Source organism: Tursiops truncatus, chromosome 6 (assembly GCF_011762595.2).
Source record: "Tursiops truncatus isolate mTurTru1 chromosome 6, mTurTru1.mat.Y, whole genome shotgun sequence".
NCBI lineage: Eukaryota > Metazoa > Chordata > Mammalia > Artiodactyla > Delphinidae > Tursiops > Tursiops truncatus.
In genome coordinates this window covers 42,581,477-42,608,550 of record NC_047039.1, presented here as the reverse complement: position 1 = coordinate 42,608,550, position 27,074 = coordinate 42,581,477, and positions in this window count along the sequence as shown.

The window sequence follows — 27,074 nt, the reverse complement described above, 5'->3', positions numbered from 1 at the left end:
TGTAGCTGGGGCAAAGGGGAGTAACTGTAACTTACAATTGTATTGAAAGTGTTGACTCTTTCATTAGACTGGACATTTAATTACTGAATTATACAAGTAACTGGTGACAGAGTGACTGTAAGGCTTTCTATTACTTAAAACTAATCAGAGAAATAATGGCTTTGCCAGAGTTTTCATCCAGGAGTATGGAAAATTTCCATCTGAATAACATTTAAAAGAACAGTGAGAGACAAAGTAAGTTTGCTTTGTGTTAGTCACCATGAATCATACTAGATACTAAAATATCCCAATTGCTGCTAACATTTAATGCAATATCTGTGAAACTTGTGGTATTCATTTATTCAACAATACCTTCTCTGTATACTGTGTGATGATTACATCCCTAAGTATTGGGGATATAACATGAACTTAACAGAAATAATCTTTCATGGGTTATTAATGGAGCTTCCAGTATAGTGGTAGAGAAAAATAGACTTATAATATTGCATGATAGCAGAGGTATAGTGCTATAGGTGTGCTCTAAGAGCTATGGGGATGCTTAGCAGTAGAACCTAATTTGGACCTGAAGAATGAGAAAAGGGATCCCAAATTAAGTTGTATCTAGGTAGAGATTTGAAGGCCAAGTAGACAGTAGCCTGATGGGCAGGCTGAGGAAGAATTTTCAGGCAGAAAGACTACTTCTGAAGCTGAGAGAGAACAGGAGAGCATGGGTCATACAAGGTCTTAGAAATTGAGTGGGAGTATGAATCCTATTTAAAAAAAATAGAAATTTAGCATGATTCTGGAGAGAATTTTTAAAAATAGGGCTGGAGAGAGAAAGTGTGGATGACAAAAGTCATATAAAAGGTGCTAGCCAAATATGACTTTATTTTAAGGGCAGTCAGCAGTCACTGAAGGATTTTCAATAGGGAATATATTTGCATATGAAAGAAGAATTTTCTGAAAATATCAGTGGACATTTTTGGCACCAGTGGGTGTTAAGTGAGTTATTACAGTTGGGCAAAGAATGTTGTGCCCACACATATTAATAATTTAAACGTACATATTGAAACCCTACTGTCAGGAGAATTACAGATATTTTATTTAATCCTATTTTGCCAGGATGAAATTTAACTTTTGTTCTTGGGGTGGCCAAAAAGTTCGTTCAGTTAGTGAGTACATTGTTCAGTAAAATTCTTGGTGAAAATGAAAAATGTGTCTTTTATTTTTACTTAAAACCAAATGAACCTTTTGGCCAACCTAATGTCTTCACTTTAGAGGTAAGAACACTGAATTACAGAGTGGTACATGTGTAGTCCATGATTATACACCTAGAAGCCAAATCTCTAACTCCAAAATCTAGACCATTCTGTTACCCACTGCCATAATTCTAGCCAAGTATGAGGAGAGGTTGAATCATTTAACCGAAGGGTAATTGATCCAGATTTCAAATTCAGGTGAACGTGTGTCAGTTTTATTAAGCCAAGATCACTTGCTTTTAGCATCCAAGAGTTCTTGCATTATTTTCAGTTTTATAGGCATGAACTTATAACTACAGTCTGCTTTTTCGCCTCAGTTGTAAAATTATTCCCATTTACCCGCTATGATGTCCATGTTTTTGTGTGGTGACGAATCTGCAAATTCTCTTCTAACAATGTATATCCTGGCAATCTTCAAGGCCTTTCTGGTGCAGTTCTAGTTCTGGGACCCACTGGTTTTATTGGAGTACCCAACAGTGACATTATACTGCAGGCCTGTACATTAGAATGATGTATCGTAGTAATTCTAGCACAGTTATTCCAGGATGATTTAGATTGTAATCCTAAAGCATTATCTAGATATAACACCAAAGCAATCTCTGAGGAAATTTTGTTTATTCCAGCCAGGGAAAGGAAAGTCCTATCTCTGTTTCGTGCATGAATTATTAAATATGTACTTAAAGGGGTAGCAGCCCTTTTAATTGGGCACAGCTCATTGTTTTAATTGGTAAAAAATGACAAATGACCTAAAGTTTGCAGTATCTGGAGCCAAGGGAAACAAAAGAAAAGGAAGCAAAGGATGCAAGCTTGGCCTAGAACTGAGCTGTCTCTCCATAAGAGTGGGGGGAAAAAAAAATTCTAGCAATTGTTTGACAGAGCTACCAATTAGTGTCCAACTCCATAGAAGAGATCATAAACTTGAAGGGAATTCTGCACAATTAAGGGATGTAAACATAGGCACTTTTAGAAAACACAACTCAAAGAAAATAATGTGTCAGGCCCTTATAAGTGACTGAATGTGCTATTAAAGCAGATGAAAAACCTAGTGGAGCAGTACTTGCTTGTATTAAGATGGAAACACCTACGGTCCCCAGATTTTAGTGCTTACAGTTTCATCGTGGTGATGTTTTATTTTATCATAGTTTAACCAGATTTTAGTAGAATACAAGGCAGGAAGCAGCTTCTGTTTCATACCCCAACGCTTCTGAGATTATCCTATCATTCTCACAGCTCTCTGTTTTCTTTAGAACGATAGGTGCAAAAAAGAGAAGTAGTAAGTCAATAAAATACAAATAAACAATTAGAACATCCAGACCCCCAAAGCCACAGAAATTAGATGGTTGTTTTACTTTTGTGGTACAGATGCAGGCTGAAGACCTGTCTGTAGAGTCACAGTCTTTGCAAAGTCTGAGCCACTTTCAGGTACATAGGATAATCTGCAAGGGTGGTTTTCCCATCTTTTTATTATAAAAATTTCAAAAATTCAGAAAAGTTTAAAGAAAAGCACTATAGACATCCCTATAGAGCCCACCTAAGCAATAACAATAGTTAGAATTTTATTTATTTATTTATTTATGGCTGTGTTGGGTCTTCATTGCTGCGCACGGGCTTTCTCTAGTTGCGGTAAGCGGGGGATACTCTTCGTTGCGGTGCGCGGGCTTCTCATTGCGGTGGCTTCTCTTGTTGCGGAGCACAGGCTCTAGGCACGCAGGCTTCAGTAGTTGTGGCTCACTGGCTCTAGAGCACAGGCTCAGTAGTTGTGGCACACGGGCTTAGTTCCTCCATGGCATGTGGGATCTTCCCGGACCAGGGCTCAAACCTGCGTCCCCTGCATTGGCAGGCAGATTCTTAATTACAGCGCCACCAGGGAAGCCCCAATAGTTAGAATTTTAATCTATTTGCTTTATTTCTATGTGTACACACACACACACAGCTATAGTTGTTTTTGTTGCTGAACTATTTGAAAAGAAATTGCAGATATAAGTACACTTTGTCTCTAAATCCTTCAGCATGCATATCCTAAGGAAAAGGACTTTCTCCTATATAATTAATTATGGATAAGACATAATTATCACAACTGAGAAAATTAACAAGTATATAGTATAACCTAATATCGACAAAATATTCAAATTTTCTCAATTATCTTTCATTTATTTTACAAACTAGAATCCAGTCAAGGTCCACATATTACATTTTTAATTAATAAATTTTATTTTCTAGAGCAGTCTTAGGTTTATAGCAAAATTGAACGGAAAGTACAGGGAGTCTCCAACATATATTTTTTTAAAATTTTCCCTTAATCCCCTTAATCTAAAACGTACTCCCCCTTTTTTAAAATGCCATTGCCTTTTAAAGAAACCGAGGTATTTTAGAATGCCCCACAGTCTGGATTTGTCTGGTTTCCAGTGGTATCATGTAATATGTAACTCTATCCATCTTTATTTTCTGTAAGCAGAAAAAATAGTTCTAAAGGCTTGGTTATTTTCAAGATAAACTTTTTTCACAAAACTGCTTTCTTCATAGGAGACAGTTTATAATTGTATCACATCAGGAGGCACATACGTCAGCTTGTCAGGATATTCGTGATGCTAAGTTGGATTACTTGTTTAAAGTGATAACCTGTAGGTTTCCTTATTTTAGAAGTTCTGATATTCCCTTATGTGGTTTACGAATAATCTCTGGGTTGATAGCTTGGCACTGTGGGAATATCTTTCCCCTCAAGCATTTTTTAATCCAGAGGTTTTCAGTGCACTGATGAACCATGACTGAAACAATGTTGGGGATTGGAAATTGATAATTTAATAATTCTGTCATTCTTTTTACATCTATTAGCTGGCATTACTCTGTAAAGAAGAGCCTTTCCTGATCAACACTTTGTGATTTTTAAATCTAAATTATTCAATTTTTCCTTTGAAAAAAGTGTTGAAGGATTAGTTACCAGGTATTAACATAAGGGTAAGATGAACTGTGGCATTGGGAGGGGCAGGTGGGTATTTATCTTTTCTTTATAAAATTTTGTATTAATTGTTTTAATAAATTGAGGACACATAAATATGTAATTAAAAATTAAGGGGCATTGAAAACTGTTCCAATTTCAAGTGGTATTTAATTACTTAATTTGGGAATAAAAATCTACAGTTTTGAGCATTTAATGTGTGCTGGCCAATTTGTAAATTAACAACTATCCTTGCAAGTAGAAATCACCATTTTGCAGAGGAGAAAGCGTGTAAGAAAATGTATACAGTTAACATATTGTCAAATACTTAATTAACAAGTAAGTTTCAGAGCCAAGATTAGAATCTAAATATTTCTGCCTTCAAGAAAGATTTGCTTTTCTCTGTTGTTCCTTACTAGCTCTCTTCCATAGAACCATAAGCTTCACATCATGTACATCAAACTTTTCCATGCATAGAACTGAGGTGAACTTAAAATTTTTTGAAAGAAAATGGATTTGATTAGTTTGTTAAGATGTACTCAGAATTTTGTTTTTATTCAGTTATGGTGAGGCCAACAGATCAGGAGACTATTTCCACTGAAAGAACAATTTGCTCTTCACAGTTTCCAGGAGGAAGAGGCATGCCACACCACTCAGGGCCACGTGGGGAAGCACCAGAGTTTGTCAGGAATCAAATGAGCTATCATTAGCCAGAGGCTTATTTGTGGTTTTCATGGAAAGAAATAGGCAAAGTAAAGTAGACAAGCTGAACAGGTTTAGGATTGGGTAGTTTGAATAATACCAGTGGTTTCTGGACTGTATGGGTGGTTGCTAGTTGTCTGATACCTGGCCCTGGGGTGATTTAAGGCAGGAGGATAGTGACCTGGGATTGCAGGTTTCGGATAAAAGGAGACAGACCAGGAATATTCACTTAGGATTGGTTGGTTTACATTTAAAAGGTATGTTTACTGGCAATGTTTATTTGCTATCTCTGGGATTTAGCTACCCCTGAAAGGGGAGATCCCCCTCTGAGTTTACAAAGCCCTAAGATGTCAAGACATAATAAAATAAAGAAAATTTAAAACCATGTTAATACAGTTAGCAGTAGACATTGTCGAAAAGTTAAGGAACTACGTATGAATGGGTTAGGTTTCCCTGTAAGGTCATTTAATATTATGAGATTCTACACTGTGATAACACACATAACCGTAACTACATGCAAACTTATTATAGAGTATGTATCAATTAAGAAATGTTAAACCTTATTTCATATCAGAGGATTTGTCTATGTTAGGCACTGGGATTTATTTTTAATCAATGCAAGAACATAAGATACATTTATATAGAAGTATAGGAAAATCTTGCCAGTAATATAACTATAATTTTACTTTTAGGGAAACCTAAATATTACGTGCATAAAAGCATCAGCAATTTTCTGTACTTTAACTTATTGTATTGGATATTAGCATATGTGTTCTAGATGTTCCTGTACTTTCTTTGAAAGGGTTAATGTTTGTAAGTACTTTATCTATAGTTTGTGTGCCGTATGAACCTTTTGTATAGTTTACAATACTGTCATGATAAAGGTATACCATTTGCTCTAAAAGAAAGTAAAAAATATGTTATTATATATTCACTCCCAATGTATTTATTAATTTTAGTATGAGTCCTGTTATTGGCATAGAGTGACAGTTCTACATTTATCAGATGTCAGTGGCAAAAATATAAGATATACAAGATGTTAGGTGACTTCCATCTGGGTAGCGCTGGAGCATCTGCCAGTGCATATGATCAAGCAGAGGACACAGACACCAAGTACTGAAAAGCAGCAGTCTGACTCTCATCTTGTTGGATAAACAGAATATTTTTGGCTCCACCAACACATCATTGGAACTAAAATAAATTTGTGGCAATCAAATTAGCTTCTAAAAAAAAGTTACAACTTTATTTTTAACACCCAGCATATTAATATGGAAATGACAAATGATAAGAAATCACTTTTCTAGTATTTAAATGCTACTGTAACTGCATCTATGATAAGCTTCAGAAACCTTCTGTTCTGAGTAACCATTTCTACAGAAAGGTGAGACATAGCTCATGGTCACTGGGGTCAGGCTTCCCCATTAAGTTTTCTCATGCCAGTTAGTTTGGTATGCCCTCTTTATTCCATTAATATTTAATGACATATGTCTTGCACACTCTGACTTTGTTAAAAAGAGGCTATGGTCTCTCTCCTCATCGTGATCTTGCAGGGCTCCTCTATGATGGTAACATGGCACGAGGGAAAGAATGGGACAGGTTTAGTCAGAGCATGTGGGTTTGAATTCAGCCCTCACTTGGTATCGTTGTCACATTTTAGGCACATCCTTTTACTTGTTTCACAAGGCTTCAGAAACTCTTTCTTGCACACTTGTTGTCTCTCTGACCATGGACAAAATTTAGGAAGCAGTATAGTGTCAGCAAATACATGAACTTAGTTAGCAAACCCTGTTCTATGTTTCTACCGTCTTCTTCCGGAGGCCCTCTTTTCCAACTTCCTGGGGAACTGCCCAGAAAATCATGTGGTGTCTACACTCTCTCACCTCCTTCTTCTTCCTCTTTAGTCTCAGAGAAATTTCTTCCCACAGTTTTCTGTTGCTCATAAAGGTTGTTTCTAATAAAATAATTTCAGTTATTGTAAAATTTTATTAAAAAAATGTTTCTAGCAGTTTCTTCTTTGTGCTCTGAAAATAACTTAATCAATTTAACACCTAAGCATTAAAAAAAAAATTGAAAAATATGTGGCTACCCTCTTGGAATGGGGTCAGTAGAAAGAGGGGAGGGAAAACACACACAATATAATACCTTTGTAAATTTTTCTACCACTTCTGGAGTAGAAATGATGAGATTGAGAGTTTGTGTTAAGGAATGGTATAGAAATGATAAAAATAAAGGGGGAGAAGATAATCATTACTTTTCTGTATTGTATATGTGGAAAAGCTGCAACTCATTGTGGTCTTATGCGTGAAAAAGATTCTGGGTGCTTCAGACCCAGGGCACAAATTCTGGCAGCCTTTCATACTGTCAGCAAATGCCCTTCATGGGAACTGGTGACTCTCAAATCTTTGATCTTGTTTCAGCTTCCGATGGCCCAAAGACGGGCATTTCTTAAATAATGCAGCTAGTGCAATCTCCTAGACAAATGGCAAATTAATCAGTCTCTAAATCCTTGTTTTTTGAAGACTTGTGCATTTTTAAAGAAGACGGAGTAATTGTTTAGTGACTTGGTGCCATTGATTTTCATTATGGATGGTGTTGGCTGGGTCTGTGTCAGGTCATCAGGGAGAGATAGCCTTTGCATAGCTAAATGGGAAGAGAGGCACTTCTTATTTCATATTCACGAGAAGAAACTCTAATTCTTGAAGAATTTTTGCATGACCTTCCTTTAAGAACAACTTTTGCCCACTGCACGGTTTTTAGGGAATGACAATCTCTCAGCACAGATATCAACAGGATGTCTCAGCTTCAATGGTGCAAAAAATTCCCCACCTGGGACAATTTTAAAAGAAAGCCAAGTCTGAAACAATATGAACAAGATGATTTAAAATATTTTATTGAAACCCATAGTGAATTTCATGGCTATGGTTGAACATGTTTTGAATAGAACAATCAAATCAAATGAGCACTACTTGCTTCAGCTGACACAGAGAGCAGAAGTTCTGTGTTTTCAGAAGTTCCACTTAAGTTAGGTTTTCTGCTGTGTTATGAAGGTTTAACCACAAATTTCATCTACAAATGTGGAATTGGTTACAGTTTAGCTATCCTTTCTGATGTTTTCTAGATGGGATTCTCACACATTCGACTTGGACATGAAATTGTTTTAAATTTCTACCCAAATTTCTCTCATCCTTCTGCATTTTGCTGAAAGATTGTTTAAACTTTGTTTACTGTTGATTCAGGTTTTTCTTTGAAATGTAACCCACCTTATTTATTTATTCCCCAAACCCTCATTTATTTAGTTTGTATAGACTTCAGAATCAGAGTTTCTGTAAATGAAGTGTTTTCAGAGGTCTTCAATCTTTTTGAAATGAAATCTATAATTTTTGTGCTTCACAAAATGGCTGCTTCTGCTGCTTTTTTTTTTTTTTTGGCAAGAAATCACACAGTTGTCATATTGTGACGACTCATTGAATTACTCCAGAGAAAAGTGTGGTTCTTAAAGGATTTTCGGCTTGATTTTTTTAAGATATATGCCACAGCAATTCCCTCGTTTAATGATAACTAAATGATTTGAGTCAGTGAGCTGTTACACAGTTTAGTAGAAAGAGAAGAGCTGTGCATTGCTGGAATGAGATGTTTGCGAGATTCAGCCCTTCTAATCTATGTGATAATTTTCTTCTAAATATAGTAGCTATTAAATAAATAAGTAAAGACATATTAAAAACACTCCCAGATAATGGCAAACAAATATTATTAGATGGGATGTTACAATATTGCAGAAAATGTGGCTGTAATCTAAGAGTCTATAAAGGTTTTTGACTCACTGACCAAATACGCCTTATGTAGAGTTTAATCAAGGCCTGTTTAGAAGACAGTTAACCATACTTAATGCTTTTTGTGTTGTCCACAACATAAAAACTGTCCCAAGATATCAAATAACTATTATGTAATTTTCATCAGGTCGGTGAAAATGGGGGTTCATATTCTCTTGGGTATCCATTTAAACATTCTCCAGAGGGGCAAGTAAACATTGAGATTTCAGTCTGAAATGTCTAATCCCAAGTATGTTCTAAGAACTGTTAAATTTTCATGACAGGAGATCACTTCTTTTTTCTTCCATTGATCAATTACCATTTCAGGGAAGTGCTCAGCTATGAGGCCTCAGGCAGACACTTTCAAAGAGGGGGAAAGATTCTAATTTCATCTGCTTCCAAGTTTTTTGGGCATTCACATTTTACCCTATGTTTAATATTATGACTCCTTTTATCAACTTAGTTGCAAATTTTTGTCCTGCATAATATGAAAAATAATTCATAAACAGTATTCCCAGAAGTCCATATAATAATTATGATATCAAAAACTTTGTGACATAATTCCTGCTTTATTTATTCTTGATAACAGACTGCAAAATAATTGCATTATTTAAGACAGAAATAGAGACAGAGAGAACTGGAGAGGAGGGAAAAAGGAAGAAGAAAAAGGAAAAATCATAGAACAGCTGGAAATTTGAGGGGATTCACATAGCATTTCCACTGTTTAGCAATATGCAAGCATAATTGGATGATTAATTAATAAATTAAAAATGAATTGACAACCTTAAAGCGACATTGATAATGATGCAGTATTTTGCTATGTGGATTACTGTCTCCAATGTTCATTTGACTTTGAAATTCATCAACATGCCTTTCTTACACAGTTAAAATACAAGACGCAACAGAGAGTTTGCTCTACCATGTTAATGAATATGTTATATTTTATTGGGAATACGTGAAAGAAAATATGTACTAAAAATATTAATATTTCCCATCACTTCACTTGCACAATAGATGTTTCTCTTTTCTAGAAGATATATCTATATAGAAAATAGTGGTATAAATTAAATGTTGGTAATTGGTAATATAAATTATTTATTGGTATAAAATTTTGAATATATATGCCTTATATGTTCTCTCTATATAATTTTATCTATGCTCTATATGTGTAATTCTATATAACTATATACTTATATATTTATATTTAGAGGTCTTGATTATATGGGATTATATATACCTCTTCAGTAAGCTATGCCCTAATGTGAGGAGCCCTCTCCAAGGTGTATACATACATAGGATACCATTCTTTTAACTATTAGCTTGTTTATTTAATTTTTATTTGTTATTGTTTCTATCATCTTTTGAGAGGAAAATATTAAATTAAATCATTATAATATTCTACAATAAATTAATATGGTTTCTCTTAAATTCAGTTTTGTGTTGGATTTCGGTATTTTTATAAGGAATGCCTAAGCTCAGCTGTTCTGTGCAGTACAACTATTTTGTCACAAACACATTTCTTAAGAGGGAATCATGGTCATTCCTGCACAGTAGACCTTCCCATTGTGAGAAGAGAAGGTACAGTCACTTGTCATTTTATAGGAAAAAATGGAGCTGTTACAACATATGCCAAATGTATAGTGTTTATAGCAGGGTTGAAGTAAGGTGTTCGGAGAAACAGTTCCAGCAGTATAGGACAACATTATCTCTTGCAAAAGCGTGTAAAATTTTAAAAAGAAGAGATTGGGGAGATGATAATCTTCTGTCTGATCCTCAGAACTATCTGTGTTAGAGTTTTGTTGTTGTTGCTGAATGTTGTTGTTTCATTTTGTTTATTTAAGAATCAAGTTACCAGATAAATCACTAAGCCAGGAATGAATTTAAAATTAGGATCACTGAAGTTTTCTCATACCAATAAAATCCCTCCCTGCAACCCCTGATAATAACTGTATCTAGTTTATAAAATACACTGACTAAGATAAAACATGTTGGAAAAAAATTCTAAAAAGTAGACTTAGAATAATAAATATTGATGATACTAAGCTTCCTCATTATCCCTTTATTTTAATATGATAGATAACTGCTTTATCTTTTTTCCAAGTTTATCTTAATACAAAAACAAACACATTTTCGTATGAGAAAGAGTGTCTGGTGGGACATTTGAATGCTTCTTTGTAAACATACACTGATTTGTAATAACCATTGTGGTATGATTAATTCAAAAGGCTAATGACCTCATAGAAGATGCAGTTTTACTCTTGAAATTATAATGGATGCCGCATAACATACCACTCAAACAACCTTCCTGTTTCTCTCTTTACTTGTTAGACTATAGGGATTACAAACACATTCTTGTGGTTCAGTTGCATCCAGTTAGGCTTGTTAACAGGAAAGTCTTTTCAACTCAGGTATGAGGAGAGAAGTTGCAATTTCTAACCACAGAATGTCTTTTTAGTAGGAAAAGATGTATCTTAAAGTCAGTAGAGGCTTTAAAAAGGCAAGAGAAGCTTTGGAGAGTGTCCAGCGGCATCTCAAGGGAGAAACTGAATAGGATGGGAACCAAGTTATGTTGGATTCAGGAGGTATAGGCTTTCTCTGATACACTGTTAACTCCCTGTTCTGTTGTTATATCACATGGCCTCAGAGCCTTTCAGTTTGGTTTCCTTTGAAAATTTCTTTAGACTCAAATGCCATTCTTCCTCCTTCACCTTTATTTCCAGCAGAAGATTAAAATAAATAGAGGTGAGCAAGTCTAGAAAGCATTGCAGAGTTTGTGTTACTATTTTAGCGGGAATGGCTTTTCTGCAAGACTGTAATAAAAAGAACTACAATATGTATTCTTCTGAAACTCCCTTCGGATACCTTCCACCTCTGCCCTAGTAAGTGAAGCCCTCTCCAAAGGTCTCTTCCTTGGCTATCCAGGGATCCTCCCTTTGGCTCCTCTCCAATTATTCTTGCAATTATCATTTTGATTCTACCTGGACTGAATGCTGTCTCTACCTGTCCTTTAAGGCTCTTATAATCTAGTTTGGACTTGCCCAAACATGGCTCACAATTCAACAATGAGTGGAACCAATACTTACTGAGCCTAAAGGTTCTTATATTAGAGCTGTGTCCTTGTTCTGAGAACACTGAACAAAATCTTTAAAACATTATTTAAGGATTTTTTGAGCTGTGTGTATGAAATTGTAATGATCACCTTGAGGGAGAAAGTTTCAGTTTTTTAAAGATGGAAAACATAATTTGTTTCCCTCTACTTTTTTACCATCCCCCGACTACTTCACACCCATTTCAAAATGACCTCACCTTAATTTGCTTCTCAACTTTATTGGGCAAACTACGATCATCATATTTATTTAAATATTTATGTATTTTTGCTTAGTTCATTAGAAGTCCCTCAAATTTGAGGAGGCTATATTCCCATCCTCTAACTCAGTGTATGACAAATACTGGCTACTCAATAATGTTTGCTTAAAAAATGAAATAAGAGCACAAGAATATCGTTGTACCTTTTAAGATGAGAATTACTTAATATTTTATTTCTCTTATTTATATATATTTTTCTTGAGGCTTCCTTAAAAAGTATTTGCTTGGTCATGTTGGAGTCTTTGTATCACAGGTAGGGAGATGCCAGCAATTTAATTTTAATAACTGATTATTTTCTAACCTTCATGTAGTGACCCAAGTGCCTCACACTTTTTTAGGGACCTAGAATATTGATCTTTTTCATTTCTTAGAATTATCTTTTTCTTTCTTTTTTGTGTGTGTTGTCTTTCCTTTTAATTGGTGTTGACTCACTTGTATTTTTTTCTTTCTTTATCCCTTGGCTTCTTTTTCTTTATCGCTTGGTTTCTGTTTCTTTATCACTTGGTTTCTATTTGTTTTTTGGATTTATATACAAACGTATTTTTATGTTATTTTTTACTGAGATATAATTGACAAAATTGTAGGATATTTATAGTGTACATTGTGATGATTTGATGTATGTATACATTGTGAAAGGATTCCCACCACCGAGTTAATTAGCACATTCATCACCTCACATATTTACTTTTTTGTGTGTGAGAACATTTAAATTCTACTCTCTTAGCAAATTTCAGTTATACATTGAAATATAGTGTTATCAGATACAGTCACCATGTTATACATTAGAGTCTTAGACTTTATTCATCTAATAACTGAAAAATTTTACCCTTTTCCCAGTCTCTCCCTATTTTTCCCACCCTCAGCTCCTGGCAACTAATTTTTTGCTCTCTGGTTCTATGAGTTCTACTCTTTTTTTTTTTTTTTTTTTAATTCCATGTATAGGTGATACCATGCAGTATTTGTCTTTCTCTGTCTGGTCTGTTTCACTTAGCGTTACACCCTAGGTTCATTTATATTGTTATAAATGGCAGAATATCCTTCTTTTTAAGCTGAATAATATTCTCTTATGTATATATACCGCATTTTCTTTATCCATTCATTGGTATTTTTATTGTTTCTCCACAAGTGGTGGTGCTGATACCTAAAATAACATTTAAGAATGTGCAGAAGGGTTTCTGATTGTCACGATGTCTGGGAACATTAGTGGAATTCAGATCTGAAAGTCCCAGGTATAATGCACATCCTGTACTATGTGTAACTCTCTTGCACAATGAAGAATACACTCCCCTAAAATGTCAAGAGCATCCCCACTGAAAAATTCCACAGGATCTTAAGATGGAGATCCACATTTATTGGATGTCTGTATTGTGAAAGTCCTTGTGTTTGAGCTGCAGAGATGGAGGAGGACTGGGGCAGATGCACAGAGGTTTAAAGTGCTACTTCTTTTCCCATGGGAGTTTAAAATCCAATTAGGAGATTACAAAGAACAAGGAAGCTAGAAATATGAAAATGCGTATGTTCAGATTGTTTCCCATTACTTACCATTGCCTAGCTCACTCCACATTCATAACCTGCCTTATCCAATGAATCAGTGTAAGTGACGTGATAAAGGTATGTAGCAAGGAGCACATGTTTCGAGGGACATCAAGTAGACCACTAAGGTCTTAGAGGTTTTATTCATTTTATGGGAGAATTCCACTTTTTGTATTGCTCTGCTGATCGCAAACAAGAATCCTTTCAGAGCTATTAGGCAGTACGTGGCTGGCACTGGGAAATATGAGAATAGGGGACAGGTCTGGCATGACTTCCTGGATTATCAATTTTACTGGACAGTGAGTTTATAAAATTTTATGTTAGAATATACATTGTTACCAATTGTATTTCAAAATTTATATGAGTTGTAGACATAAAGCAGGTGACCCTGAAGATGTTTAATTCTTCTAAAACGCTGCTGTAAGTTATATTCTTAGCCTCAGGGTTGTATATATATATAATATGTTTGTTTTTCTCTATTATAAGGACATGAGTGGAAAATTTTAAGAACACTAGAGTTAGTTGATGGCCTTCTAATCAAGTAATTCATTGCCAAAAAAAGTCTACATCCAAGACCAGAAGAATGGTACAATGAGTAGCAATGAGACCTTTTAATATTTGTCAACACAGGGCTTCCCTGGTGGCGCAGTGGTTGTGAGTCCACCTGCCGATGCAGGGGACACGGGTTCGTGCCCCAGTCCGGGAAAATCCCACATGCCGCGGAGCGGCTGGGCCCGTGAGCCATGGCCGCTGAACCTGCCCGTCCGGAGCCTGTGCTCCGCGACGGGAGAGGCCGCAACAGTGAGAGGCCCGCTTACCAGAAAAAAAAAAAAAATTTGTCAACACAGTCCTCAGCTCTTTTCCATTATGTAGAGTCGCTATGCTCACCAAGGAAGTGCTGATAAGTGGGTTAGAAAAAGAGACGAGATTGAACTATCTGTCTGAGATTTCTAGGCCCTCCCTGATAAATCAGGAAAGCTTTCAAACAGACAATAAGCTCAGTCCCCAAAATCACTTTTCCGAAGGAAATAGGCTTTCTTTCTGTTACAGAAACAAACTTGAAAATAGCTGTATTACTGACATCCATGAGCTTGGAAGTGCTGAAATCATAAATAGCTTCAGCAGTGAAAGACTCCTGGGGAAATTGATGAGACAATGTGGGTTGCCTACTACCTGTATATCGCTTAGGCGATCCCGATAAGAAACTATAGATGAATTGCAAATGAATACTTAATGGCTGCTGATTGAAAAATGATGAATAAAACTGACAATTAGTCAGGTAGTATTGATGAGTAAGGCACCAAAAGTAATTGTCTACTAAGATTTATCGTTCATAAATGCTACCAAAATTTGCTTAAAGAGACAGAGAAGGCATCAAGGATTTGAAGGGAGGAGGGATCTGCCAGTTGTTGCTTATCATGAATAATTTTACATTGCTATTACTATGAATTTGCCTCTTTTATTATCTCTAGAGTGAAAATAACACCTTCATTGCAAGGTTTTTGTGAGAAATAAATGAAAGAAGTAAATACCAGCATAATGTACTGACAAAGTAAACGCAAAATAAGCATGAGCTGTTGTTATTAAGCAAGGGCAGTCTGCAACACTTTCTCTGTATTATTCTTTAGGAAAGAACACGATCAGCCTGTTTCTATTATCAGTTCTGATTCCGCTCATCTAGAGTTCCCGTATTTCTTCCTACACTGAGCCTCAATAAGAAGTTGTTTATTTATCAAGATTACTTAAATTAGGACCTTTGCAGGCTGGAATTACACACTGAAATGTGTAATTCAGTGTTTTTATTTTCTCTGTGTACCCACTTTATGCTTTGCAAATGTGAATATATTTGCAAAAGGTATCGTTTAACAGATATTTTTCAATGACCTATTATGATTCAGGTACTATATTAGTCACTGGGAAGGTAACGTGAGTTGAGGAAAAAAGGCACATAAAAGCTAAAAGAGAATTTTTAAATGCTACGGCAACTGTAAGAAATATGCACAATATGTTTGGGAGCAAAGCATAGCAGCACCTATCTCAGCTTACATGTCTATGTGGGATGGGAAGGGTGCAGTTTGCAGAGTAGGTTTTTTTTTGGAGAAACTGCATCTTAAGAGTAAAAAGGATTTAGAGTAGAGGAAAGAAAACCACTTAATCTTGGGCTAGTCTGCTGGAGCTATTTTACTTTTCAGTATTGCCAAATCCAACTATTTCTTTCTCTTTATCTGCTATCACGCATACCAACAAATAGGTTATCTTCTTTACAATGAGGCTTATGTATAACTCCTGTTAGGCAGGTTAAATGTTATCAAATTGACCTAGGAAGTGATGTAAACTGTGCAGTCTCATCAATCACCTGGAGGAGAGACAGGTTCCCCTAAATCTGAAGAAGGGAATTTAAAAGCGAGAGACTCAGATAGGAAGTAGAAATAAAAATGTTTGGCTTTTCTTTTTCTTGTCTATGATGGATACTTTTTTGGGGGAATGGGATGGTGAGAATCTAAACCCTTTTTCTGTATTTGGAGGGTTTACCACCTTATGAGTTTTTCCAGATGGCAGAGCCTGCTTACTATTATAAACATTAAAAACAACAAGTGTTTGTTTGCTTATCTTCCTTTGCAACCAAGGCATGGGCAGGGCATATGATCTCGACATTGCCCATCAGATACACTATCCCAAAGTTGAAATAAGATGGTAATGCAAAGGCGCAGATTCTGTGGAGAATCCATCCTGACAGCAGGTGGCAGCAACAGTGGCAGTGCCGTCTAGTTTGGTGATGACTGTGACTGTGAAAACAGTGACATTTAATGTTCAGCAGCAGAGGTTGAGGTTACTACAGATGTTGCCGTGACTACCACATAGACGTCCCTGAATTCCTGCCCATGTCTCATGTTTTACTCATCAACTTTTCCAGCAATCCTGTATACTTCCTAAAATTCTTTCAGTCAATGTATTTTCTGCTTAAGGAGAAGAATAGTTTATATTGCTTGAAAATAAGGACCAGAAATGATTTAAAATAAGAGAGTCTTGGAAAGTCTCTATAACTTGGTAACTTCCACATACAACTATGCCAGGTATGGAAGGAAGTGGCCCTGACAAGATCTGCAGACTTGTGCCAGCTATTTATGACTGTCACACACATCTTTGGGACTTTGTAAACTGTCTCTTTTTAGACTTATTCTCTGAGTTAACATCGATGTTGCTAACATTAGCTTTTAGTAGATCTTTTTAAAGCTTCTATTCTACCACATTTGTCCTAAAGAGGACCCAAGGATAATTTATAAACATATTTGACCAATTAAATGTTTGCTTCTGCCAGCCTTCGTAATGGGAGCAATGGGAATTAGAATGCCAGAGTGACTAACTACCACAGTTAATATTTATTGAATGTCTACTATTTGTGAAGTGCTATGTTAAATGAATTACTATCATTTAATACTTAGTTAACCCTATGAAGAAGGAACTACTATATTCATTTTATAGGTGATGAAACTGAAAATTGGACATTTGAAAATATGCCTAAAGCAAAACAGATATTAAGTGGAAGAGCCAGGATTTGAACCAAGGCTTCTGTCATCAGAATCTGAACTCTTGGACAGTATACTCACTGGGAAGTGTCAGGCTTTTCCATAATCTTCACCAAAATCTTCAGATTTTGACCGATTGCATTTTGCCAGTGGAAAGGAAGTGAATTGCCAGTTTTATTTTTTTTCTAGCATTATTGCGATATAATGACATATACATTGTGCAAGTTTAAGGTGTATAAAGTGATGATATGATACATAAATATCTCAAAATATTTACCACAATAAAGTTAGTTAACACATCTTCAACTCACATAATTGCCATTTTGTTGTTGCTCTGCTGAGAATATTGAAACTCTACTCTCACAGCAACTTTCAAGGATACAGTACAATATAAACTATAGTCACTGTGCTGTACATTAGTTCCCTGGAACTTATTCATCCTATAACTGAAAGTTTGTAAGTTTTGATCAACACCTCCCCATTTCTCCTGCCTCTCAGTCCCTGGCAAGCACCATATTCTATGCTCTGTTTCTATGAGTTAGATGGTTTTAGATGCCACATATAAATGATAGCATACATTATTTGTCTTTCTCTGTCTGACTTGTTTCACTTAGCTTAATGCCTTCAAAGTCCATCCATGTTGTTGCAAATGGCAAGATTTCTTTCTTTTTCATGGCTGAATAATGTTCCATTGCGTGTGTGTGTATGTGTGTGTGTGTGTGTGTGTGTGTGTGTGTGATATTAATCAATTCGCCTTTCAGTGGACACTTAGGGTGTTTCCATATCTTGGCTGTTATGAATAATACTGCCATGAATATGGGAGTGCAGATATCTTTTCAAGTTAGTATTTCTGTTTCCTTTGGATATGGCAGATTTATTTATAATTTCTTGAGGAACCTCCATACATTTTTCTGTAGTGGCTGCACCAGTTTATATTCCCACCAATAGTGCCCAGGGTTCCTTTTTCCCTGCATCTTCAATAGTATTTATTATTGCTTGTCTTTTTCATAATTGTTATTCTAACAGGTATGAGGTGATATCTCATTGTGGTTTTGATTTCCATTTCTCTGATAATTAGTGGTGTTTAGCACCTTTTCGTGTACCTGTTGGTCACTTGTATGTCTTCTTTGCAAAAATGTCTACTCAGTTCCTCTGCCCATTTTTATTTTTTTTAATACATCTTTATTGGAGTATAATGTGTTAGTTTCTGTTGTACAACAGAGTGAATCAGCTATACTTATACATATATCCCCTCCCTCTTGAGCCTTCCTCCCACTCTCCCTATCCCACCCCTCTAGGTGGTCACAAAGCACCAAGTTGATCTCCCTGTGCTATGCAGCTGCTTCCCTCTAGCTATCTGTTTTACATTCGGTAGTGTAGATATGTCAATGCTACTCTCACTTCACCCCAGCTTCCTCCCCACCATATTCCAACCCCCCCATCCCCCGCCATGTCCTCAAGTCCACTCTATGTCTATGTCTTTATTCCTGCATTGCCACTAGGTTCATCAGTACCATTTTTGTTTTTTGTGTTAGATTCCATATGTATGTGTTAGCATACAGTATTTGTTTTTCTCTTTCTGACTTACTTCACTCTGTATGACACTCTTGGATAAAGAAGATGTATGTGCCCATTTTTTTTTTCTTTCGGTATGTGGGCCTCTCACTGTTGTGGCCTCTCCCGTTGCAGAGCACAGGCTCCGGACGCGAAGGCTCAGTGGCCATGGCTCACGGGCCCAGCCGCTCCGCGGCATGTAAGATAGTGATCAAGTTTCATTTTTTTTGCATATGGCTTTCCAGTTTTCCCAACACCATTTATTAAAGAGACTATCCTTTCCCCATTGTATATTCTTGGTTCCTTTGTCATAAATTAATTGACTGCATATGCACGGGTTTACTTCGGGGTTCTCACTTCTCTTCCATTGATCTATATGTGTGAGTTTCATTCCAGTACCACAGTGTTTTGATTACTATAGCTCTGTATTGTAATTTGAAATCAGAAGTATGATGCTTCTAGCTTTGTTCTTTCTCAAAATTGCTTTGGCTATGTGGGGTCCTGGATGTTTCCATACAAATTTTAGGATTTTTTTTTCCATTTCTGTGATAAGTGCCATTGGAATTTTGAGAGGGATTACATTGAATCTTTTGATGGCTTTGGGTAGTATGGACACTTGAACAATATTAACTTTTCTGATACATGAACATGGGATATCTTTCCATTTATTTGTGTCTTCTTCGGTTTCCTTTGTTAATGTCTTCTAGTTTTTGGTGTATAGGTCTTTCACTTCCTTAGTTAAACTTATCTCTAATTATTGTATTGTTTATGTTGTTGTAAAAGGGACTGCTTTCTTCATTTCTTTTTCAGATAGTTCATTCTTAGTAGATAGAAATGCAGCTGATTTTTGTATGTTGATTTTTATCCCAAAACTTTACAGAATTTGTTTATTAGGTCTAAAGTTTTTTGGTGGAATGTTTAGGATTTTCTGTATATGTGATCATGTCATCAGAAAACAGAGACAGTTTAGCTCAACATAATAAAGGCCATATAGGACAAGCTCACAGCTAAAATCATACTCAATGGTGAAAAGTTAAAAACTTTTCCTCTAAGATCAAGCACAAGAAGAGTGTGTCACTCACTATTCCTTTTCAACATGAACCAGAAGTCCCAGCCAGAGCAATTAAATAGGCAAAAAAAAAGAAATAAAAGGCATCCAAATTGGGAAGTTAGAATTGCAGTTTTTGAAGCCAAGATCAACTATTCTCAATTCCAGTGTGCACAAATAATTCCTAATCACGTTTTAAGTAATTTCTTTGGCGTAGTCTCAGTGAAATAGAATGAAGGTTTAAGAGGATATTATTTTTAAAGTTTCTCCTTGCATAACATTGGTGGATTGATTGCTTAAAGTTTAACAAATGCTGTTAGTCCTTTTGAGATGCTGTAGCAAAATACCATAGACTGGATAGCTTAGAAACGACAGAAATTTATTGGTCACAGTTCTGGAGGATGGAAAGTCCAAGATCAAGGCAACGGCATTGTCTCCTAGTGAGGGCTGTCCTCCTGGTTCATAGCAGGCACCTTGTTCTTGTGTCCTCACATGGTAGAAGGGGCTACAGATCTCTCTGCAGCCTCTTTGTAAAGGCAATAATCTCATTCACTACAGTTCCACCCTCATGCCCGAAGCACCTTCCAAAGGCCCCACCTACTGGTACTATCACATTGGGCATTTGGATTTCAACATATGAATTTGGGGGTGGGAGGGCATAAATATTCAGACTAATAATATCAAATACTGTAACACATTACTAATAATATAATAACAAATACTGATAATATCTCATGCTAAAAAAAGTTGTGACCATAATAAATAGCTTATGAAAAGTGAGAGGAGGGATAATTGGTTGAAGATATTCTCATATGTCCTTTCTATGAATCTACTCTATGCAGAAGATATAATGAAGGGGGATTTTAACCATCCAAGAAGATTCTAATCTAGCCCCTTAGTCAATTTATTCATTCTTTCACAGGAAATTATATAGTAACCAAGTGTATTATTTTAATGGAAATTTAGACAAAGATAAAAATATTGAATAATGAAGGGTAAGAGATACAAGGTACTGTAACAGAAATATATACTTTTAAAATCAGAAACACCATTTGTAAACCACTGGTAACATACAGAATATGCAAAAAGTCTTGACTTTTTGATGAAATAACCTCTATGACCTGCTGATATTGAAGAACTGTAGGGAACCAGTGGGATGGTAACTGAGAAAAATATCACAATACAGATGGACTCTTACAGTGATTTTCTTAAGGGGATACTAAAATATTGGAATCGAGGGACTTGAACAGATCTCAAAGGAATATCAGTCTCTCAATGTGAACAGGCCTCTCTTTCATACACTTAGAAATATTAAACTCTGTGATAAATAAAATAATAACCCATAAGACAGTTCTCTGTTTGACCTCTGAGAAGACATATCAGTGTGGCCCTCAGGGTAAATGATGTTTAAAAAAAACTTTAATACTAGTTTCACTTTACTGCTTGTTATTGATGTATATTCAGACAGTATAAGAAAAAGATAGTAGGTGGTTTAAGCTATGACTGTTAACAGTGTAAGACAATGACAGCTCGTATAGTGGTTTGCTAAAGAGATTGTTTTAAAACCTCATCCCCGGTGTTAGGTGCTACCTCAATATAAAGAAATATAAAGACAATTCTCCAGTTTCTAAGATTATAAAGAAATATAAAGACAATTCTCCAGTTTCTAAGATTAATATCTTATTGAATAGCTACTACAAGAAATGCTAACTTGGAAAGATAGGAAGCAGATGGCCAACATGTTCATCAGACTTTTTTAAGGGAAAAATATTTGTGGATATGATCATCAAGATTTAAGCTCAAATCTACCCAATTTATTGAGTACCTGTTGTGGACAAGAGGCTGTGCTAGGTACTTAAACTTACATATGTATTTATTTAAACCTCACAAGGTATACATTTATTTATATGCATCAAAGTTGATCATTAACACAGTATAGACTTAACCTTGGTTCTTTATTTTGACATTAATAGGCAAGTTGGTATGAAGAACAATAAACTTGGTTGAGGAAGAAACAAAATCTATACTTTGAAATGTCAACCAAGTAGTTTATTAAAGAGTTAAATTAAAATACAACTAAACATGTGACAGACAATGCATCATAATTTTAGGGTTAACTATAAACCATTTCTTACCATTCTGCCATTTCTGCACTTAGTTGATGTTGCAGAAATTTGTGCATAGCAGGCCATGTTGGAGGGATGACCCTTGTTGACTGTGCATGCACTCAGCCAGTGCCAAAAGCCATATGCCCTCTGCAGGTGAATGCCTTCTGAAAGTGCCATCTACTTTCTATCATGGCTTGGAGGGGTGAGGGGCATTTTCTCACCTGAATATTTCTAGGAAGTGTTCTCAATTTATTCAAAGGGTTATTTCTCAATGTTGGTTTTATATACTTGCAATTGTGTACTAACTACAGCAGAAGGGCTTTTTTTGCTTAATCCCTTTCATGCCAGCTGCATTTGAGTGACAACAGCAGTTGCTAATGTATTGTCTCAAAGGTTATCATTTTAGGTACTTCAAAAAGATAAGAAGGTCTTGTGGGTAGGGAGAACAGACAATTTAGTTGTTGTGGAAAGGGTGGCAGAATATGTTTGCAAATAGCAATTAAGGAAATGGCTTGAGTGAGTATGGATGGGAATAGATATTGTAAGTGTTCTGGTCCTTAAAAAAAAAAAATCATCACTTCATTTAGGTCTCACCTAGCTCAAACATTCCGTTGGACATGGTTTTTGAGGTCTATGAAAGAGATTGACACTATTTCACTTATCCATCCTCATTCCCCATATAGGAAGATATTCTCCTTCCAATAAATCTAAGGAGGTTTGGCAACATTTTCCAGTTGTGGTGGGTAAAATAGGGACTCCATGAGTCACACAGTACAGTATACCAGAAAGATAGAAAAATTTGTCTGGCTGTCTAAACTTACTTTTGTTCTTAACAAAGAGGACCCTTTCTCACTAAGGCAGTGTCTCAACATTTGCAGGTCTGGCAGAATGATGGCACAATCTGTGATTTAAAACAAAAATTGAATTTGTTACCAACTTTAAAAGTCAGTGGCTTTTATTTGAAAAAAAAATAGTGATGTCTGACTTCTTTTGAAAAATTGGGTAGTATAGTAAGACTTAGCTGTTATTGCTACATGGTACCATATCCAAATCTCTCTGTACTTTTTATCGTCTTCCCAACACCGAAGCATTTTGGTCAGCTCCCATTTATCATTGTATTCACACTGCTTTTCTTTATGGTAGAAGTTAGAAGAAAATAAAATGTACATTGTACCCATGCCTCTATTAAGTGTGGGGAAATTAAAGATAGACGTAGAAGGCTATAATTTACCCTGGCTGTGGTAGTTGATTTTGTGACTTTTGTAAAAAGTCATTATTGTGTTTGTGTGTGTGTTATGGGTGTGTACGCATATCTATATATCTATATCTAGCCTTTCACTATAGTCACCTCAAGGGCTGGAACTGGTTTTGATTTTTGTTTTTCATTTTTGTTGTTTCCGTGTCTGTTATAAATTAGGAATACAATTTAGTGAGTAAATACTTAATGATTGTGAAATTAGATCAGGATGTAATGATCTTAAGGGAGTTCTTACCTAAATTTCAGTAAAATGTTTTCTACTGACTTGAGGACTTATTCCAACTAGACATTAAATATTTCTCCTTGGGATAGTTACTGGCAGAACATTACTGTATTTAATATTTTTACTTTCTCTTTCATAGTCTCTGTCATCAACGTGTTTTATGGCAAACCCACTTGTTTAAAAGAAGGGAAACTGCTCAAGGAACCTGAACAGTATGGAGATAGACAGAGATGAAACATGGTGATGAATAACAAGTTAGCCCATCGTTAGGGTAGAAGGGACAGGGACAGGGTAGAAGGGACAGGGTAAAAGGAGGTCACTAGGAGACACAGTGTCAGTTAAGAAAATCAGAGTCCAGAAAGGAAGAAAAAATATTGGGAAATAGGATTTATAGTTGTTTTCCAAGAGGCAAGGCCCTAGGAACAGTTTTAAGGTCTAATTTTGCCTTTATTTTTTTGGTCTAGGGTTACTTGTAACTGTACCACATGTATGAATACAGAATCTTAAGGGCACTACTCTAATCTATTCCTAATCTAGGAAATTAAATGTAGATGAATTTAAGTCATATTTTCTAGTGATATACCTTGATTAGACTTGTATGGAAATCATATTTCCTTGACTGAATTTATGAAAAACACCGATTTTTATTATTAGAGTGGAAGATACTTGGATTTAATCAAGCACATATTTAGTAACTTTTTAAAATGGTAATGGTCTACAAAAAACTAATATTACCCAGATTATTATTAAATAAAAGGTAAATAATTATTAATTATATTAATAAGAATAATTTCTTCATGTTTCTCCACATATTCATGGAATATGTTGTTGTAAACTGTGTTTTCATTATTTACCTTATTTAATAATGCTTAACATTAATTTCAGAAAAAAAATGAGTATTATTTGGATGAACTCGTGTTAAGGAGAAGAAAAAAGTTCTGCCCTAGGGCATAGTGATATGCACATTACTTTTCAAGATTTGCAGTAAAGAAATGAGCTTGTTTTAAAATACAAGGTAAGGACACAGAATTCTGTGTTGTTTTGCAGTTCCTTTACTGCAGCTCTCATTCACATATGTTATGGTGCCTTCACTTGATTAATGTCCTCCTTTCATAGAACTGATAGAGACCTCAAGCAGACAGTGAAAAATACAAACAACAACATTCACTGAAACAAAGCAACACGTTTAGAAACACCACAATAGAATTTTCACAAAAAAGAGCCTATGCAAATAAATAACTTGTACATCCATATGTAAGGCTTCTTAAACAAATTACATATTTATGACAATTAATTATGGAAAATTCTATATCTTACAGATCAATGGCAAAATGGGAGCTTAGCTAAGAACTGTGGGAAGATTACCTTGTAGTATTTGTGAGCCTTCAGAGAGTAGGAATTAAACTAAATCCATTAAACAAGTTTCTAGTTAGGCACCTGTGATCTGGGGCTGTAAATGTATACAGTGGTTTCTTTAGCTATATGAGTTCTTTGCACATACTGTCTATGTGGGACAGAAATTCCCCCTGAGGTTAGAGATTTCAAGTTTCTTATAATGCACCTTAAAACGGTCACTGTCCTTTTGCAAAAATAAATAATTTTGAAAGAATCATTTTTAATCCATAGTTTCAAAGACAAATCATGGTGCAAAAATGTTTCTGCCTTTATATTTCTTTGAGTGCAGAACTAATATTTACCGTCAGTTTCTGTGATTTGCTTCGCTCAGACAACAGCTTGACATGGATGATCTTATATTTCCTCATTCTTTATGCTTGTATCTCATCTGAAAAATTAAGGAGACCATAGCATGTTCATGGAGGTTCTCTTCATGTCCAGAAGGCCAATAGGCAATGCTTCCCTTGTCCTCAGTTAATAAGAATTGAATTGGATTATGTTTATCAATACATCTGCAACCAAACTCTATGAGTATAAAATACATGTTATATGGCTATAACTATACATGTGTATCTATAGGAACAAATATATAACTATGTGTGTTATACCTACCTATAAATAATATATATTTTAAGCATCCAGACATTGGCCAAGTTGCTGTAAATTTGTGTTAAATTATTTTATATGATGAATTTAAATACTTACGTATAGTATATAACTGATGTAATTATTATATATAAATTATACATGTATAAATATTTTAAATAATTATATATAATAATTATTATTTAGGAATGTATGGGTTAATAATGAGTCTCCCTGGAAGCTTCAGGTGTTTACTGAACATAAAAGACTATTAAATACCCCAAAGATAAAATCTTCCAATTCTTAAATGGTTGATATTTTTGAAAATATATCTTTAATAGAAAATTACCTAAAATCTTGGACATAATTTTCTTCATCTGTTCAAATGATAATATCACACTTGTCAGAGAGTTGTTGAAAGGATTAAATTAGATTACCTATGTATAAAACTAGGCAAATTATCTTGTTTGGAGAAAAAACTATAACAATAAAAGTTAAAGATATCTTGAGGAATATGTATAAAACATTTGATTTATTTGTTGAGTTTAGAATGACTCATCTCCTAACTATTTGAAACCATTGTTTTCAGTTAGTTTCCTGAAGTAAAATACCTGAAAGTTTTGTTTTAAGCTAACTGTTAAATTTAAAAGAAAATTAAACATATATCCTAAACTTTATTCAATTACCATTTTTCCCTGAACTGATCAGTTATTAGATGGATGTGACTAAAGCAACTAGTCATATGTCCGTGGGCTTATTTTGTTCAATTTGTGCTGAAAAGTAATCAAGAAATTTTTATTTCACATTTGTTCCTAGATGGGTGGACCCTACAATTATGTTGCTTTTAAAATGTATAGTATAATAGATGTTTTGTTAGAATATTAGTGTATTTTATAAATGTAATGTATTTTGATGTTGTTAGAATGTTACATTATCCATTGTATCTAATTACAAAAAGATTTGGCTCTTGCAAAATGTATGCATCCTTGTAGAGTATGATTAATGCCTGTTATTTCTAGGGGTGTAATTTTGGGAGCAATTTTCTATAAAACTGCTTAAACTGTTACCTTATAAATCTGAAATCATTTGGCACAGTATTCATTTAACCAAATTACTGTGCTAATAGCAATTCCTCCTTCTAAATGGTTTTCAGAGTTAGTAGATATGTATGTGCCTCTCATCAACCTCTAGTATTTATGACTTGAGCAATGGTTGTCCTTCTCTAAACAGAGAAATAAAGTACTGTTTACTTAACAATTCTTGGTACTGACCTTTCTCTATGGCTCCAAAAGTTGCTAACATTGATTGAAACCTAATTTATAGGCAGTTTCTTCAAGGAGAAGAACCAGTTTTAAAGGTTAAGATTCAAGTCTTCTTTTAACCAACCAATGAAGTAAAATGGATAATTCACTTATTTTTCCATTAAAATTATTAAGAGCCTACTGTTTTTAAGATAGTAACGGGTGAACCAAATTCAAGGGCATAAAGTTTAAAACTCTTTCTTTAAGCAAAGTAGATTAGGGGGGAGTCTCTTGCAGGATGGCAAGAGTGGAAAAAAAGCTTTATGAATGCTCGAGCTATGGAAATTAAGGAATTGTTGATAGAGGAAATGGCATTAAAACCATGTTTCTAAACAAAGCCTTAGGGCTGAGAAAGTTTAGGGTTTGTTTAAAGTTGCTGATTTGAGATTTGTGTGGTGCTCAAAGAAAGAGAAGGGAAGACATGTAATATATCAGTAGGGGCAGAATACAGCAGGTGCTATTAAAAAATTGGGGGCTAAGAATATTGTTCGG